The sequence below is a fragment of the Schistocerca serialis genome, chromosome 3 (genome assembly GCF_023864345.2).
Source record: "Schistocerca serialis cubense isolate TAMUIC-IGC-003099 chromosome 3, iqSchSeri2.2, whole genome shotgun sequence".
Taxonomy (NCBI): Eukaryota; Metazoa; Arthropoda; class Insecta; order Orthoptera; family Acrididae; genus Schistocerca; species Schistocerca serialis.
In genome coordinates this window covers 496,008,087-496,026,694 of record NC_064640.1, presented here as the reverse complement: position 1 = coordinate 496,026,694, position 18,608 = coordinate 496,008,087, and positions in this window count along the sequence as shown.

The window sequence follows — 18,608 nt, the reverse complement described above, 5'->3', positions numbered from 1 at the left end:
TCATTGTCATCAGATAAAAAAAAGAAAAAAAAAGAAAAACTAATACACGGACTGAAGTCATCGTATGATTTTACATTAATTATTATAATTAATTATAATAATAAACAATTATTATAGTTTATTCGCATATCTACCAAACGTAACGTACCAATTGATACTGAATTAATCAAAAGGTAGAGTTTCATGGTAAAAATGCTCATTTCTACTGCCATTTCTGGCAGTTTAGTAAAACTAATGAAATCGGGACTAACAGTAAATACCTAGGATATATGCGACGTTACTGGAGGGAAGAAGTTGTCATTGCCTACAGTTAAAAAAATAACTTAGAAACCCTCGGCAGCCACAGAATTGTAATAAAATCACCACATGCACTTGTTGTTGTATGTAGGAAACACCTCAAAATCACGTCAGAAAAAATATCTCCTTCCGGTCCGGGATGTTGAAATTACCGTCATAAGTGAATCATTTCAACCACAAAATATGCGTAATGGCGTCAGATGTCTATAATGGTAAATATCGGCTTAGATATTCTGAAATATGAGGAGAAAATCATATAATTACAATTTTTAAACCTTGAATATCGTCAGACAACACGAAATTAGGAAGTTCAAACGTACTAATCTGCTACAAATTCAAACACCTGAAGTTTGTTGGCAGAATGCATATTGAGAATGCGTTCAAGAAGAAACTAATAACGGGTGATGTTTCTTATGGATGTAGCCATTGCTTTGTATATGATGAATACTGGGAAATCTCTGTCGGAATTACAGATTTTTAAATATTTTTTATCGTCTGACTATATGTTATTTGTCCATTGATACAAGTGAGAACAAGTCTATCAGTGAGGAATAAAGGTCGTTAGTTGTCTATCGTGAGGTAGTTTTATTTGTTTACTTTTTGTTTTACATGTTTATCCTCGTACAACTAAATTGAGAAGCAATTCTCCTTGGTCATGGAATGAGTTAGTACATGAAGCTGATATTAGAAGAGATAATAATACATATATAAAACAAAATATGCTAATTATATACTAGGATAATCACTAATGTAACGGAAGAATGTGCTTAATTATTCCCAGGTACTCACCAACAGAAGAAGTGAGCCATGAAGAAATTCGTCAGTTTGGTAATGAATGAAAAGCACCAGTTTGCTTTTGTTCTACAATATTCAGTTGAGATTTGAAAGTGCGTGGATCAAGGGCGTACCCAGGATCTGAACTAAATAAAACAATAAACCAGTGAAAAACTGCTTTTAATAAACATTTTAAATACAAGAATGCACTTGTACACTCCTAGAAAACATGCAGAATTTCTTATTAAATAAAACAGTAAACTAGTGAAAAACTGCGAATATCTTCTAGAAGGTGTGGGGGGGGGGGGGGCAACTGCCCCCCCTGCCCCTCGCTGGGTACGCCCATGGCGTGGATTACTGTTTCTGGTAACTTACTGATAGTGGATGCAACAGAATACTGCACGCTCTTTTGCACAAGAGTCAAGGAAGTGCGATTCAGTACAGATTGGATTCCTGCATCGTAGTAACTGAGTGAAAGCGACTAATTCTTCGGAAAATGCTCATATTGTTAACAACAAATGCCATTAAATTAAAAAAATATTGAGAGGCCAATATGAGAACCCCCTCACTCCTGAACATTGGTCGAGTCATGAACTTACACCATATATTGCTCGAATCTCCCGTTTGTGACCTAAAAATTCCCTTTTGTGAATGTGAAGAGTTACCCCAGAATACAATGCCATATGTTATAAGCGAATGAAAATAAGGAAACCAAATTAATTTCCGTGTTGGACTATCACTTATTGAAGATACTGTTATATTGGTAAATAGAGCAGCATTCAGTTTTTGGACAAGATCCTGAAGATGACCTTATTATAACAACTCACTATATATCCGAACACACAGGAATTTGGCAAGTTAAGACTCACTAATCGTATGTCCATTTGTGTAATAGAAATACCAGCTTTAAATGAATTGTGTGCCAGAAACTGTAAACCCTGAGTATTACTGTGGTTTAGCATAAATTTATTTTTTACAAACCATAAACATATGCCTGGAACTGCACTATTTGGTACAATGCCTACATTACACTCAGCATCCTTCGCTACCATATTAATGTAATTAGCAAACAGAAATATTTTAGAATCATCTGTCATATTGGAAGGCAAACAACGATGGTCCCAGCATTGAACCCCGAGGCATGACCCCTGTAACTGAGAGCCTTTGGCTAGAGAGATCATTAATGTGAAAAAAAAAAACAAAAATGTTCACCATCACAATGATTCTCCAGCAGAAAGTTTTCCTCCTTACTATCAAGAGTCCACGTTCATTTGGAATGTTTTGATCCTTTGACTCGCTATGCAGTTTATAAACACCAAGAAACAAAAAAAATGATTCTTTTCTATACGCTAATTGCAAGATAGATTCCTTTAGCATGGTGTCAATGAGACCTAATTTCCCGAGGCGATTTTTAAAAGAATGTTACATTTTATAGGTGCACATCCTATCATATGTAGCACATATCAACTTAGTGATATGTGCATTATTTTGGTACTGCTCCAGGCACATCTGATGGTTTCCGGTAAATGGATACGTCGTTTTTTGCCGATGCTTGTAACACATGTTTTCTTAATTTATTTTCGTTTCTTCCCAGAATGGCTTTACCTCAGCTCGTCCTCAATGACTCCAAGTACAGGTGCTTCCAGAAAATAATTGAGAAATGAATTATAGTATAAGCCTGCAAACAGTAAGCACGTGAACACGTATCACTGGCTACGATGAATGAGTCGTCAAGAGTTAGTTCCATGCACTCTATCGCAGTCTATACATTTGTCGGCTCTAGGTATCTTCCGTAAACTGTAGTGGAAATTGCTTGCGATTTGGAATCTGATATTCCTGAGTTACTGTAAGGCAAAGAGAGTTCTGGAAGGACAGCACTAGTACTCAAAAAGAACACGGTGCGATCGCATTTAGTTGTCTTAAGTATCTCGTGGTATGGCTGCGATAGAAACTCAGATACGGTTTTCTGTTATAGTGACGTGCAGAGGAGACATCGCAGATTGTATTTATTTTCCTAATTGTTCGATTTCCAACATACTCGATGAACTTCTTGTTAACTGAGCGCACATGTTAGTGCTGTAATTAAAGTATTGTCGGCGACAAGACAAAAAAAGAAGAAAAGGAATCTAGTACTCACCTGTTTCGTTTGATGGAATTTGAGAATAGCCGAAGTTACCAATGGGCACTTGGAAGTCAGAAACTGTGTTCCGCGAGATATATTCAAATACCTGTCTGCTGTTTCCGAAAGTTAGAAAGAAGCGGAGTTCGAATACGAAATACAGATCTACACTGAAGCGCCAAAGAAACAGGTACACTGCCTACTATCGTGTAAGACACCCGCGAGCACTCAGAAGAGCCGCAACACGACGTGGCATGGACACATTTCATTTCTGAAGTACTGCTGAAAGGAACTGACACCATGAATCCTGCACGAATTTCCATAAATCCGTGAGAGTACGAGGGTGTGCAGATCTCTTCTGAACAGCACGTTGCAAGGTATCCCAGATACCCTCAATAATGTTCATGTCTGGGGAGTTTGGTAGCCAGCGGAAGTGATTAAACTCATAAATGTGTTCTTGGAGTCACTGTGTAGCAATTCTGGACGTATGGGGTGTTGCATTGTCCTGCTGGAATTTCCAAAGTTGGTCGGACTGCACAATGGACATAAAAAGATGCAGTTGATCAGACAGGACGCTTACGTACGTGTCACCTGTCAGAGTCGTATGTAGACGTATCAGAGGTTCCATACTACTCCAACTGCACATGCCCCACACCGTTACAGAGACTCCACCAACTTGAACAGTCCCCCGCTGACCTACAGGGTCCAGGGATTCATGAGGTTGTCTCCATAACCGTACACGTGCATCCGCTCGATACAATTTGAATCGAGACTCGTCCGACAAGGCAACATGTTTCCAGTTATCAACATTCCAATGTCGGTGCTGATGGGCCCGGGCGAGGCGTAAAGCTTTGTGTCGTGCAGTCGTCAAGGGTTCACGAGTGGGTATTCAACTCCGTAAACCCATATCGATGATGTTCATCTACATCTACATCTACATCCATACTCCTCAAGCCACCTGACAGTGTGTGGCGGAGGGTACCTTGAGTACCTCTATCGGTTCTCCCTTCTATTCCAGTCTCGTATTGTTCGTGGAAAGAAGGATTGTCGGTATGCCTCTGTGTGGGCTCTAATCTCTCTGATTTTATCCTCATGGTCTCTTCGCGAGATATACGTAGGAGGGAGCAATATATTGCTTGACTCTTCGGTGAAGGTATGTTCTCGAAACTTTGACAAAAGCCCGTACCGAGCTACTGAGCGTCTCTCCTGCAGAGTCTTCCACTGGAGTTTATCTATCATCTCCGTAACGCTTTCGCGATTACTAAATGATCCTGTAACGAAGCGCGCTGCTCTCCGTTGGATCTTCTCTATATCTTCTATCAACCCTATCTGGTACGGATCCCACACTGCTGAGCAGTATTCAAGCAGTGGGCGAACAAGCGTACTGTAACCTACTTCCTTTGTTTTCGGATTGCATTTCCTTAGGATTCTTCCAATGAATCTCAGTCTGGCATCTGCCTTACCGACGATCAACATTATATGATCATTCCATTTTAAATCACTCCTAATGCGTACTCCCAGATAATTTATGGTATTAACTGCTTCCAGTTGCTGACCTGCTATTTTGTAGCTAAATGATAAAGGATCTATCTTTCTGTGTATTCGCAGCACATTACACTTGTCTACATTGAGATTCAATTGCCATTCCCTGCACCATGCGTCAATTCGCTGCAGATCCTCCTGCATTTCAGTACAATTTTCCATTGTTACAACCTCTCGATACACCACAGCATCATCCGCAAAAAGCCTCAGTGAACTTCCGATGTCATCCACAAGGTCATTTATGTATATTGTGAATAGCAACGGTCCTATGACACTCCCCTGCGGCACACCTGAAATCACTCTTACTTCGGAAGACTTCTCTCCATTGAGAATGACATGCTGCGTCCTGTTATCTAGGAACTCCTCAATCCAATCACACAATTGGTCTGATAGTCCATATGCTCTTACTTTGTTCATTAAACGACTGTGGGGAACTGTATCGAACGCCTTGCGGAAGTCAAGAAGCACGGCATGTTTCGTTGAATGGTTGGCATCTGCTGCAATCTGCGGAAGGGCTGCACTTCTGTCACGCTGAACGATTCTCTTCAGTCGTCGTTGGTCCCGTTCTTGCAGGATCTTTTGCTGGCCACAGCGATGTCGGAGATTTGATTGTTTACTGAATTCCAGATATTCACGGTACTTTCGTGAAATGGTCGTACGGTAGAATCCCCATTTCATCACTACCTCGGAGATGCACCGATTATAATACCACGTTCAGACTCACTTAAATCTTGATAAACTGTCATTGTAGCAGCAGTAACGGATCTAACAACTGGGCCGGACACTTGTTCACTTATATAGGAGTTGCTGACCGTAGCGCCGTATTCTGCCTGTTTCCATATGTCTGTATTTGAATACGCATGCCTATACCAGTTTCTTTGGCGCTTCAGCGTAGAAATTGTTACAGTTACACAGTCGGAGAGTAGGAAAAAGTTAAGGATGTTTGAAAGGAAAAGAGATGTTTTTTACTATACAAGAATACTGGAAGGAACTTATAACTATCAGTACTGTTACCTTGCATCACCACTTTCCCCTCTCTCTGTGCTTCTTCTTCTCCCCCTCGTTCTGTCCATCTCCCGCTCCTTCCTCTATCTGTCCATCTCCTCCCCCTCCCACTGTCTATCTCCTCCTGCCTCTCTATCTTTGTCCATCTACTCCTCCCCCTCTCTCTCGTCCATCTCTTTCTTACCCCTCTATCTCCTCCTCATCCCTTCTAATAACATCTCCTATTTTCCCCTCTGTTGTTCCATCTTCTTCTCCCTGTCTTTCTGTCAATCTACTCCTACCCCTTTTTCTAACCGTTTCCTCTTCTCTCTGTCTGTCCAGCTTCTTCTCCCCTCTTACTATCCATCTCTTCCTCCTTCCTTACCCTATACATCATCTGTTCTCCCCTCACTCTGTCCATCTCCTCCTCTTCCATTTCTCTGTCCATTTCCTCGTCCCCCTCTCTCTGTCAGTCTTCTCCTCCCCCTCTCTCTCCATAATGTCTTCCTTTCTCTCTCTGTCCATCTCCTAGTGTTCCCTCTATTTCCTCCTCCCACTCTCTCTGTCCATTTCCTCCTCCCCATGTCTGTGTCCATTTTTTTCTTCCCCCTCACCACCTCCCCTTCTTTTTCCACTATATCACACCCACCGCAATAGCAGATTGATGGGGCTTACGCCCGCATTATTTCTTTCAAGACAGTAATATGTGCACAAAGTTTCGCAGGAGTCGATTCATGAGATTAGGAGAAGCTTTACGCCCATGGCTTTGCCCACGTACGCACGTATCCCATATACATTGACAGGAAAAAATCGCAGCACCAAGAGAAAGATGTGCGACATAATCGAAAGTTGGGAAGCGTGTTTCTACATCTGAAAGATGACGTCTGTTCAAATTTCTCGTCAGTCGTGCAAGAGTGGTGCTAGTAGCGCCACTGTGAGGATGCAAATAATATTTGCTTTAAATAGACGCTGTAACTGTCGTGAGCGTTTGTTAACTTTAAGACTGGACGTGGTCTGATGATGTTACTTAAGAATACTTTTAAGGCGACAGAGACGCCATTATCAACACCTCACTGAGGCTGAAAAGTTCGTGTAATAGGAATACGAGCATGAGGATGTACCTTCTGCGACACTGCATAAAGAATTAGCAGAAATTTAGTTAGTGCAAGTAAATGCTGGCGGCGATAGTCACGAGAATGTACGGTCGCTAGAAGACCTGGTTCCGGACAGTGGCCAATACCGAGAGGGAAGACCATCATGTTCGGCGTGGGTCTGTAGCTCGTCATACTGAATCTGTAGCAGCAATTAGAACACCAGTTGGCACCAAAGTCACACAACGAACCGTCACAAATCGGTTATTTTAAGGTCAGCTCCAAGCAAGACGCCCTGTAGCATGCATTCCACTGATCTCCAAACCACCGCCATTTGCGACTTCAGTTGTGTTAAGCCGTAGCTCATTGGAGGCCAGAGTGGAGGTCTGTTGTGTTTCGTGATGATAGCTGGTTCTGCCTCGGTGCCAGTGATGACCGTATGTTAGTTAGGAGGAGGCCAGTCGAGGGCCTGCCACCAACCCGTCTGTGTGCTTCACACACTGGACCTATGCCTGGAGTTATGGTATGGTGTGCAATTTCGTGTATCAGCAGGCGCATTCTCATGGCTATCCTACTCACCATGAATGCAAATCTGTACGTTAATCTGGTGATTCGACCTGTTCTGTTGCCATTCGTGAAGAGCATTCCAGGGATGTTTTCTAACCAGATAACGCTCGCCCGCATACCGCTGTTGTAACCCAACATGCACTACAGAATGACGACATGTTGCCTTGGCCTGTTCGATCGCCAGAACTGTCTCCAATCGAGCACATATGGAACAGTATCGCGCCATCCACAAACAGTATTAATCGTCTCTGTATTGACCTATGTGTTGCAAAAAGCGGGGAGCTCCATTCCACAAACACATCCGTCATCTGTGCAACACATTCAACGTTCTGGTGGCTACACCGGTTATTAATGTACCAGTATTTCACATTTGCAATGGTTTATCTCGTGCTTACATTTATCTGCAATATTAATCGCTTAAATATGCTACCTAGAAATGTGCATTTTCGAAATTTCATTACTCTACAATAATTATTTTTTGGTGGTGCGATTTTTTCCCTCAGTGTACGCCACATATATTTAACATATTTCACAAATATTTATACAAGTATTTTTTTGTTCTCTATCTCTAGTGAATTTCATCCCGCAGTTCCATTTTCACGCAACCTAATGTTTATGTCGTCGTATTGATTGGATTCTATGTCGTACAATGATATAATTTTGCAGGTACATCAGCAGAGTATGTGAATACTGTCTGCGATGCGAATAAAGTTGGTAGGAAAGAAGAATAAATGCAAACGTCGTGGATGATGCGACAATTTGTCGCGGATCTCTGTGTTTATGACGTCATATCTACTGAACTACGTGTTCTACCACGATATGTATTTGCAAATAAAGTCAGTATTGTATATGGACACCGCCTGCAAAATGGTTTGCAGATATAGGAGTAATGAAGTAATAAACTAAAAGGCCGCGCCTGATGCGACAGTTCTACAGTATGAAAAGCGAGTATGTTGTAAGCGATAACCGTTTTTTAAAGTCGTCATTTTGTGGGGGTGTCAGCGAGAAAGGGCCTCGTAAAGGTTTAAAATTATGTTTAAAGTTGACTGCAAGTCACTAAGCGTTGTCATTCTCAAATACCGGATGAATGTAGTCTACCTATATGCACGTCGTGAGTTACACTTCTTTTTCACCCCCACCCCCACAGCTTTGAGAAGTAGGTGTTTCTTACCCCCACAGCTGTTCTTCCAGACAGTAAGTGATATGTGTACCTAGTTTGGCTGAAATCGATCCAGTGGTTTAGGAGGGGAAGTGGAACATACATACATCCAATTTTATGATATGTATGGATTAAAGAAGCATTATGATTTCTAGGTTTCAATATAGTGAGTTAACAAATTTAATTATATTTTGAATCAATCTGTTATATTGCTAGAGAAGGCCGAAATGCACGCTATAAGCTAACGCAGGATGGCGTGAGGTCTGAAACAGGATACGGAATGAATGCTATAAAGAAAAGTACGTAGCTGCTGGAATACTTAACTTTAATCCATCGTTTGTATACATCGTTCTTGATGAGACATGCTTCATACGATAACTATCAATTGCTATGGCGCCTTGCTAGGTCGTAGCCATTGACTTAGCTGAAGGCTATTCTAACTATCTTCTCTGCAAATAAACGAGGCTTCGTCAGTGTTGCATCGCTAGCTAAGTCGTCCGTACAAATGGGGCGAGTGCTAGTAAGTCTCTCGAGACCTGCCGTGTGGTGGCGCTCGGTCTGCGATCACTGACAGTGGCGACACGCGGGTCCGACATGTACTAATGGACCGCGGCCGATTTAAAGCTACCACCTAGCAAGTGTGGTGTCTGGCGGTGACACCACACAATCGGTTTATATGCACATCAATGAAACGAACAGTAGTATTTTACGGAAATGATAGTTACACGAGTTGACCTCTATGTGCCAGAGAACTCAGCTTGCCAGTGTGTCACGGAGAACCAAATGTCGAAAACCGGCACCATCAAGGACTTTCCGTTGGCCGCAGCACTGCAGTGGGAACCCTCAGTCTCGTAACATAACTTGGGAGTTACAGGAAACAAAAGAAACAGCACCGATTTCATGAGCGGGCATTAACGACCGTTCTGTTGGCCTCATACCACTCCAGTGATGTCTGATACAGAGAATGAATCAGCAGTTTATCGGCGTGCCGAGAGCCGATATGGTCTCCAGCGCTACAGAGTTTATGATGTGTTCATATTAGACGTAAAATTAAAAGTTGAACAAACTAACTATATATTTATGCTGTTCAGCTTTTGGAAAGTTGCCTCATCTCCAAAAGTCCGAATTTGCAGACGAACTGTTTTTAAGTGTGTTTAACTAAATACGATTACATTCTTTAGTTTTAAAATTCATTTCATCTCTTGACAGGAACGCTGGCCGACCCTTAACATGTACGTCTCTTCTGAACTACAACGCCGACTCGAGCGTCTGACATATTTCGTCCAGCTTTCGTCAGGAGAACGAGCTGGTGGTAACTTTGAAACTTGGATAAGACAAAGAACAATAGCTGTCCTAACAACAGTGTTCTTGTGCGAAACTTTCGCAGTTTTATAGCTGTAAATACTGACAGTATTTGGAATAAGTATAGTCGTTGGGATGAGGGTGGTTGCGGGAATGAAGAGAAAACATCTTTAATGAAAATGAACCGAACGACGCGAAATAATAATCACGAATTTATAACATTTTCTTGTATATACATTTCCACGCACATAATTTTGAACAAAAGCACGGTAGGCCGTAGTAGCAATAGGTAAATCACAACTGAAGGCGACAATGACAAATATGTTTCGGAAAATGTGTGCGTTTAGAAAAGTCAACTTGTACGCAGTAGTCACGGTTATTATTTATGACAATGTTGTATACAAATTATCCAGTTAATAAGTAGTTTAAAACAAATAAATTTATTTGTAATAAGATAACATGAAAAGGCAGTCTCTTATTCGTAATTAAGTTAGCTTCGTAAATATAGGTATGAATGTTGTAGTTGTTTTTTGGGGAAGGAGACCAGACAGCGAGGTCATCGGTCTCATCGGATTAGGGAAGGATGGGGAAGGAAGTCGGCCGTGCCCTTTCAAAGGAACCGTCCCGGCATTTGCCGAGAGTGATTGAAGGAAATCACGGAAAACCTAAATCAGGATGGCCGGACGCGGGATTGAACCGTCGTCCTCCCGAATGCGAGTCCAGTGTCTAACCACTGCGCCACCTCGCTCTGTAATATAGGTATGAAGCTGAGCACTCATGACGCCCTTTTGCCTATGATGGTTAAAAGTCTCTTTTATGTTAAGATTTTCTATAGATCGCATAAACAGCATGTTTTAGCGTAAAACAGGTGTGCAGTTTCAGAAGACTGTAAAATACCTCTCTAATAATACCTCATTCATCCCTGTACGATTAGTATGTGTTGAGAAAAGGGGATGTTGACTTGAGAAATAATGTCTATGATTATTGTACGTGCTTTAATTTTGCAGGAATTTTGTTCGTCATAGAAATTTACCTTCCAAGCGGTTATTTGATTTAGCCAGTTGTGTAACTGAGATCTCGAGAGGAGCAGTTAAAACTCAGTGCTGAACAGAGACTCGATGAGGATTTTTGTCCTTTGCTGTCAGTGCGCTTCTAATCGAGTCGGAGGTCTACACCTCACGACCCGACTCGAAGCTTTAATCGTTAGAGGATTCTTCCTACATCGATGAAATCCGTGAAGATCACCCGCGGTGGTGTGGGACTAACGCAACAAGAAAAAATCTTGCAGCAGGAATTTTCGCCTGTCCACACCATCAGACTTGATAATTAAGGAAAAATGTTCGACTCCGTGCGAGATGCAAACCACGAGGGGCGTTCAATGAGTAATGCAACACATTTTTTCCCTGAAAGCAGGTTGCTTTTATTCAGGCTTGCAATACATCATATTGTTCCCCACTTTTTTGGCTACAAAATCCTATTTTTCAACATAACCTCCGTTCAATGCGACGGTCTCACATCACCTTACTGGGAGGGCCTGTATATCCTCACTGTACCATTCTACTTCCCACGGAGTGCATTCTTCATTGGGCTAAACAGATGGAAGTCGGAATATGTGAGATTCGGTCTGCAGCGTGGATGAGGAAGAACAGTCCAATGAAATTTCGAGGGCTCCTCTCGGATGTGCAGACTTTTGTGAGGCCTTGTGTTGTCATGGAGAAGGAGGATATCTCTTGCATTTTTGCGGCTACAAAGACATTGAAGTCGTTTCTTCAATTTCCTGAGGGTAGTATAGTACACTTCCGAGTTGACCGTTCCACAAACAAATAACCCCTTCAGAGTCCCAGAAGACCGTCGCAGCAGGACTTTACCCGCTGAGGGTGCGCCTTTGAACTCTTTTTCGCAGGAGAGGTGGTATGGAGCCACTTCATGGATTGCCGTTTTGGTTCAGGTTCGAAGTGATGAACCTATGTTTCATCGGCTGTGACAATGTTTGACGATCAGCCACGTAGTGCGCAAGCAAATTCGCACATATGGTCCTTCTTTACGCCTTATGGTCTTCTATTAGGCGGCAAGGAATCCAGCTGGCACACACCTTTTAGTACCCCAGCTGGGAAACGAGGGTGGCAGCACTACCAAGAGAAACGTCCAGTCGTGCAGCGAGGTGTTCGATTGTGATTCACTGATCACCTCGAATGAGAGTGTCCGAACGTTCCAACACTGCAGGAGTCACAGCCGTGTGCGGCTGTCTGGCACACGGGAGATCGAACAGGTGTCCACGATCTTGTTGCGATGATGACAGACGACTCGCCCAACAACTCCTCGTACTTTTGTTCACTGCCAAGTCTCCGTAGCCATTCTGCAAGCGCCTATGAATATTTGTGATGTTATCGTTTTCCGCCAAAAGAAACTCAATAGCAGCTCTCTGTTTGGAACGCATCTCCGTCAAAGACGCTATTTTGAAGGCTACATATAGCAGCGCCACCTATTGGAACTTGATAAAACTATGTGATTAATTCTACAATGCCCCACTACAAATTTCGCATCTTTTCAATCGAAATTGGTCGAGAAAAGAAAAGTGTTGCATTACTTATTGTACGCCCCTAGTAGGTACCAGTCCGGTTACGGTATACAGATTCAGCTTGTCTGAGTAATCATTACGGCGTTTAGTTCTCACACAGCAGACAATTTCATCCTCAGGGACAACCGACCGTCAGTTGGTTGTGAAGGAACCAAATCCCTCGCTATATCCTGTCGCTCACGGACGCTAATCTCACAGCACCGCAGAAGAGCTACTACAGAGTTTTTAAATTCTGAGGACAAGACTGTGACAGCTTGAGATGTTGAAGTGCTATGTGCAACAGACGTGAATGGCGTACTTGGCGATGCGTGCCCACAAACGTTAGATATACAGCTTCGGGTCCCTGTCATGTACACAATTTTACGTCACCTATAAGGTAAGTCCGGGACAACTGGATAATTTTTTTTCCTCAGCATAAAATTTATGTGTTGTTTAACATTTTTTGACTTCTGGCAGCATGTTCGTAGTGTTCGTAGAGTGCTAAGTCGGTGACCATTTTAGGTTAGTTTCACTCCCACACATTTGTCAATTCACAGTAAAACACTGCATCAATATTTTGAAAACTAAATCTTAATATCAAAATTAGGTAACTACGCGATAAAACTTTTCGGCTTACCTGAATAGAGACGATGACTTTTTTTCAAAACCAGTACGAGTGTAACACCGTCACTTTTTCACCACATTCTTTAACAAAAGAGCATCGTCACAAATGTTGGGGGATGCTCTATAGCGACGCGTTTTTGAAATACGCCACTGGTCTGTGTCACCCAGTGGACCAACTCTCTCGGATCTACCCTACTCATTACATCATATACTCCACACAGAGCAGCTTATTGACAGCAACACTTTCACTTAACAATGAAAAGCTCCTCTACACTCTATTTGCTGCACAAGTTTGCCCTGATTATGTAATACTCTTAAGGTACGTCTCTATTGCCGCGAGGTCACCGTGGCTGACTGCCTGTCGGAGGATCCACGTTTAATTCGCGGTACTTCCAGGGATTTTTCCTCGATGGGAGGAGTAGACCGGGAGCCACTCAACCTCGTGAAGCCAACTGCGTAGCTACGTGAATGAAAATTGCACCTTTCAATTCTGCAAAGCCGACAACGGTAGGGAGAGCGGTGTGCCGACCGCAACTCGCTCCATACCGCATCCAAATGACACTATTGGCTGAGGATGACACGGCGGTGGTCCGAACTGCGGTGCGTTTGCTTTAATATCATTAAGTAGTTTGTCAATCATCCATCAATCAAATATTTCAAGCAAATTTTCTTAAACTTAGCCAGAGCTCCTGGTGTGAGCTTTATTTGACGGTAGTACAATCGTCACTGTAGAAGAATAACCTAAGAAAGTGCTTCAAAACACGCAAGAACGTCCGACGTGACGAGGCAAGTTCTCCGTTACGCGGTAGCGATTAACAACCCTTGATGTGTAACGTTGTCCTCCCATCAGGCAATCTGAGCCACGGATGACGTCGAAGGGAGCGGCGTCAGAGGAGGCGAGTAATGGCGTTTTGTCACGACGTGACGTCTGAAGAGATCAGCTTTACTCTTGTACGCCAAGCCGCCTTAGGCAATCTAGCTACTCGAAGCAGTACCTCGATTGTTGTTCCGTCACGCTTTAAGTCTGAGAACAGTTTCTGTGGATCTCATTGTGAATTCTCATTTCCACCTTCCATTAGGTTATTGCTCCACAACGAAGTAATGATGTAACTATAACCTCTAAGGGAATGAATTTTCCGTATCTCAGCTTTCACATTTAGATCCTGGAGTCTATAACTACTATCTATTATGAAAGTATTCTGCAAGTACCGTTAATATCACAGATAAATTGCAAGGAAATTTATTTTTTGCGCTGCCTCTCCTATGCTTCCAGCTTTAAAAGACATGATGATTACTTTCACACTAACGCAAAACGTGTCTGTGATAATTTGTTAAGCATGTCGTCATATTGGAATGAAAATATGTTGATTTCACTAGGAACTGTGGATATTTTATAAACCTAGGATTAAAAAGTGGTACTAGATCAGTCAAACAACTGAAACTTCCTGAAACGACTCTTAGGGCAATTTTTTAAGTTGTTTGATGTGAAAAGAGTTTCATCTGAAACATTACCATACTATGCATGACCCGGGGTAAATGTATTTCCGTAATCAACCTCCCAGATATATTTAAAGACTTTGAATACTGAAATATTGCTATCGATTAGATAGCTTTGAAACGTCCCCTTTGAACAATTCTACATGACTGTGCTTAACCTGACACACAATATTTTGTTAGCGCAACGCAATCTGACTTTCAAAATTCCCTACAAAAGAATGGCCCTGACTAACATTAAACTATACCTTTCACAAATCACTTACCTCACAAAAATCTTTGCTGCTCAAGCTACTGCAATACAGCGAGCGCCACTACTGCCAGCTAAATAAAAGATTCAAACTATGGAAGGCACTAACTACTGATAGGGATAGTTAGCAAATGAAAGATATTAATAGAGAACAAACAATGTATTTACCTTGATATCATCATATATAAATATAGCAGTTCATGACAAATTTCAAAACTCCGCCATCTCTCTCCCCACATCCACCACTGCTGGCGGCTCACCTCCAACTGCGCAACGCTACGCGCTGTTCACATCCAGCTGCCGCTGCCCAACACTACAATGGCAGACAACAATGCAAACTAGCCACAGACTGCACACAGCACAGCCAGTGATTTTCATACAGAGGTGGCGTTACCAATAAAAGAAACCTAAACAGCCTACTTACATAGCCCCCATGCTCCCCACAAAAAAATTTTTACAAATTGGATTGGGCAGTGGCCAATACAGATTTGAAAAAATTTTTCATAATTACAATAACAAAGATATCAAATGTACACACTTATTGATACAATGTTGGTCAAAAGCTAAAATTTTCTGACAGTCTATAAAGATAGTCCTGATTCATCACAGTAAAATAGCAGTGTTTTTCTCAAAGTCTGAGCAGTAAAAGAAAATGCACACAGAAGTAGTGGATTTCCATGCTGTCTTGAGGAAGTAGTGTTGTCCTTCCAACGGAAAGACAGTGCTGACTCTCGACATGCTGACAGGTAATGGGCCACAACAGAGCAAACCCACAGCAGAGTCATTCGAAGTTTTGAAGAGTATTGGTAGGTCATCACAGACCAGACCCACTGTAAGTTCTGGTAGAGATTACGGTATTGGTGGGCCACCAGAGGCGCAGACCCACTGCAGTCCTTGTAGAAATAATGGTATTGATGGATCATCAAAGATGTAGACCCACTGTAGTCCTTGTAGAGATAGCCAACAGCCATCTGTTGTGACTGTGCAGGTGCACAATCACCATTGAAGAGTCTTGCGGATAATATAGCAAGTCCATAACCACCACTTGTGCACTCACAAAGTTTTTTGGAAGTGTCCTTAGAACCAGCAATGCTGTTATCCAGTCCCTTGCTGAATTATCAACACATGTGCAAACACTAAGAGTCCCTACTTCTCACATATTGACCATATACTATGACCAACAGAAATGTGTGCAGTGAAATGTAACTAACAAGTTAATAATATCATGAACTGGTGACAATTACAATTTTATAACATAAGAATACAATTACAAAGATACAAAATACATCATTAAAGAACATAGCAATATAGATAACAATTGTAGTAACACAGGCTTTACAAAAGAATAGAAATAAACATATACATCAGTGGAATTATGACATGAGTACATACATAAAAGATCACAATAACTTTTGAAACATCAACTTCACACATGAGCATTAAAACAAAACAGAACAAGTAATGTCTAAACATCTTTACAAAGAAAATAACATATTATAAATGCAAATTATATATGAGGATAACAGTATTCCTCATCATAGTGAATGTAACTTAGTATTAGAAGAGAAAAAAGTTCTATGAAACAGTACACAGAGACAGGAAGGAAACAAATACACAAGGGTACACAAACATATAGTGGGATAACACCAATAGGAAAGGACAGGGTTCGTTTTCAGTGTAACATTTGGTACTGCAGTCCAACCCAAAACTTCATATATCTTTCCTCTTATTTCATCCTTTGTTTCCACCAAAAAAATTCTATCTAAGCATGCTTTCTGTATTTATATGTTCAGACATTTCGTACCTCAACATTTATTTCCAAGAAAACCCTACCTAAACCTGTTTTCTGTACTTTTTTTTTGTATAACTTCTGAATTCATTTCTTCCTATTCATCGCAACTCATTCTCTTAGAGGCTACCCCCTCTTAAGCTAACTTAAATCTACTGAGCTCAGATGCTAAACTAAGGGACGAGGCAATGCAGCAGCACAAAGTAAGTAACACAAACAGCAATGACCAAAAAAATGGAAAATTGCAAAGCAAGCTACAGTAAATCTAAATTACCAAGCAATGCAACATTGCAACTAATATGAGCCAATGTGCAGCAACAACAAAAATAAATGAGTAGTAAAACTGGCTTAGCAGAGTAACACAAAGTCAAATTCAGTAACACTATGCCTGGCAAACAGCAGTAACTTATACCTAAACATGACATAGCTCAAGCAGAAAAAATAGTACACTAAAGATAACAATGCAGATAAGGGAAATGTATAATCACATCTTAATGTCTAACTAATTAAAGTGGTGCACCACAACAACTTATTGTAAAAGAAATATTACCATGTACTTGAAAAGAAAATTATGTGTTACTGTTACTAGTTCCTTCTTATTGTTCTTTCCTTTCCAAGTGCTCCTTTTTTAAAGAATGTGGATCATAAAATAATTATTTAATAGATCTGTTGACAGAAAGTGTTCACATTAGCAAATGCATTTCATTTTATAAAAGCAATGCTGCAACACAGCTGGAAACCAGATATCAAGTGAAATAAGCAACTACGAAAAGCAAAGTATAAAAATATCATTCAGTAGTCATGTGACATTTCATAAGTTAGTAGAAACTCTCTCAACTCTCGTAGAAAGACGCTTGTCATAATCAGGTGTGCAGATGTAAAAATATTTCTCGTCATTTCATTAGGCATTTCAGTAAATATCGTAAATTTAGAGCTAGTGTAATCATATGTTTTCAAGTTCGACCGTGTCGTTTTTGCGATGCTTTCTACAAAGGAATGTCAATGGCCAGGATAATGGCCTCCTTTTTTTTTTTCCTTCCTGTGCTCTGAAAGGCACGCGCCAATGACCCTCTCTCCAGGCGTCCGACACAGCTGGGTGCCCACGACGCATTACGTGCAGGTGGTCACTTAACTTTCTTACGGAAATATTTACAACAGCAGTTTCCGCTACAGTGACAGTCTCACATAAAAATATTTCACAGCTCAAGAATTAGCGTTGCAAATCTGTAGAAAGAAAATCCTATAAATATAAGTGTCCAAAAAAATTTTCGCCGGCATTGTGATACAGTCACGCATTTACACACACATTTCATAACTCTTAAAGTACGATTCTCGGTTTCCAACATCCTTTTCATAAATCAGAGTCCCTAAACACTACTCATTATTCCTTACCTCATTATACATATACATATTCGTCGACACTTCTTCAATATTTCATCATGAGAAATACGTAGCATAATAAACATTCCTCAACAACATAATACACATCGTTGTCGTAATAATAACATCATAACACTTCAGTCAAATCTCAAAATCGTCGTAACTTCCTCCAATAATTTCTAAGCCTAAAAAATTCTCTGCTCATGTCAAAAGTGTCAGCTGCCTCAAACGTACTTTAAAAATCATGATCTCATACCAAATATATCATTCAAAGCTCTCATAGTATCACAATGATTCCGAAAAAATATGAACAGTTTACAAAGTACAGACAAAATACAGTTTCATAAGTGTGAAGTTATCCAACTGTATAATTGCGTAAACATGTGTCACTGATGTAGTAAAATAAATGTTTGTCTCTCTCAGTTAAATAATCAGATAGCTGTGTAATTTGTGTGTTAGAGAAATAAGGTACCGATGTGTAAAGTTGTATAAGCAAATACCATATTAGCTAGGGTTCCTTGTGGTTGCCACACACATGGTACACAAAGTAAGCGTGTACCCCCCTGAGGATTAATGTAATTATACCCTCAGGTGTTACAGATTACAGCAATGGAATGAAATGTATCATGGAAAAACTTCGTATCATTGTACTTCAAATATCTTAAAAAATAAATTTTTA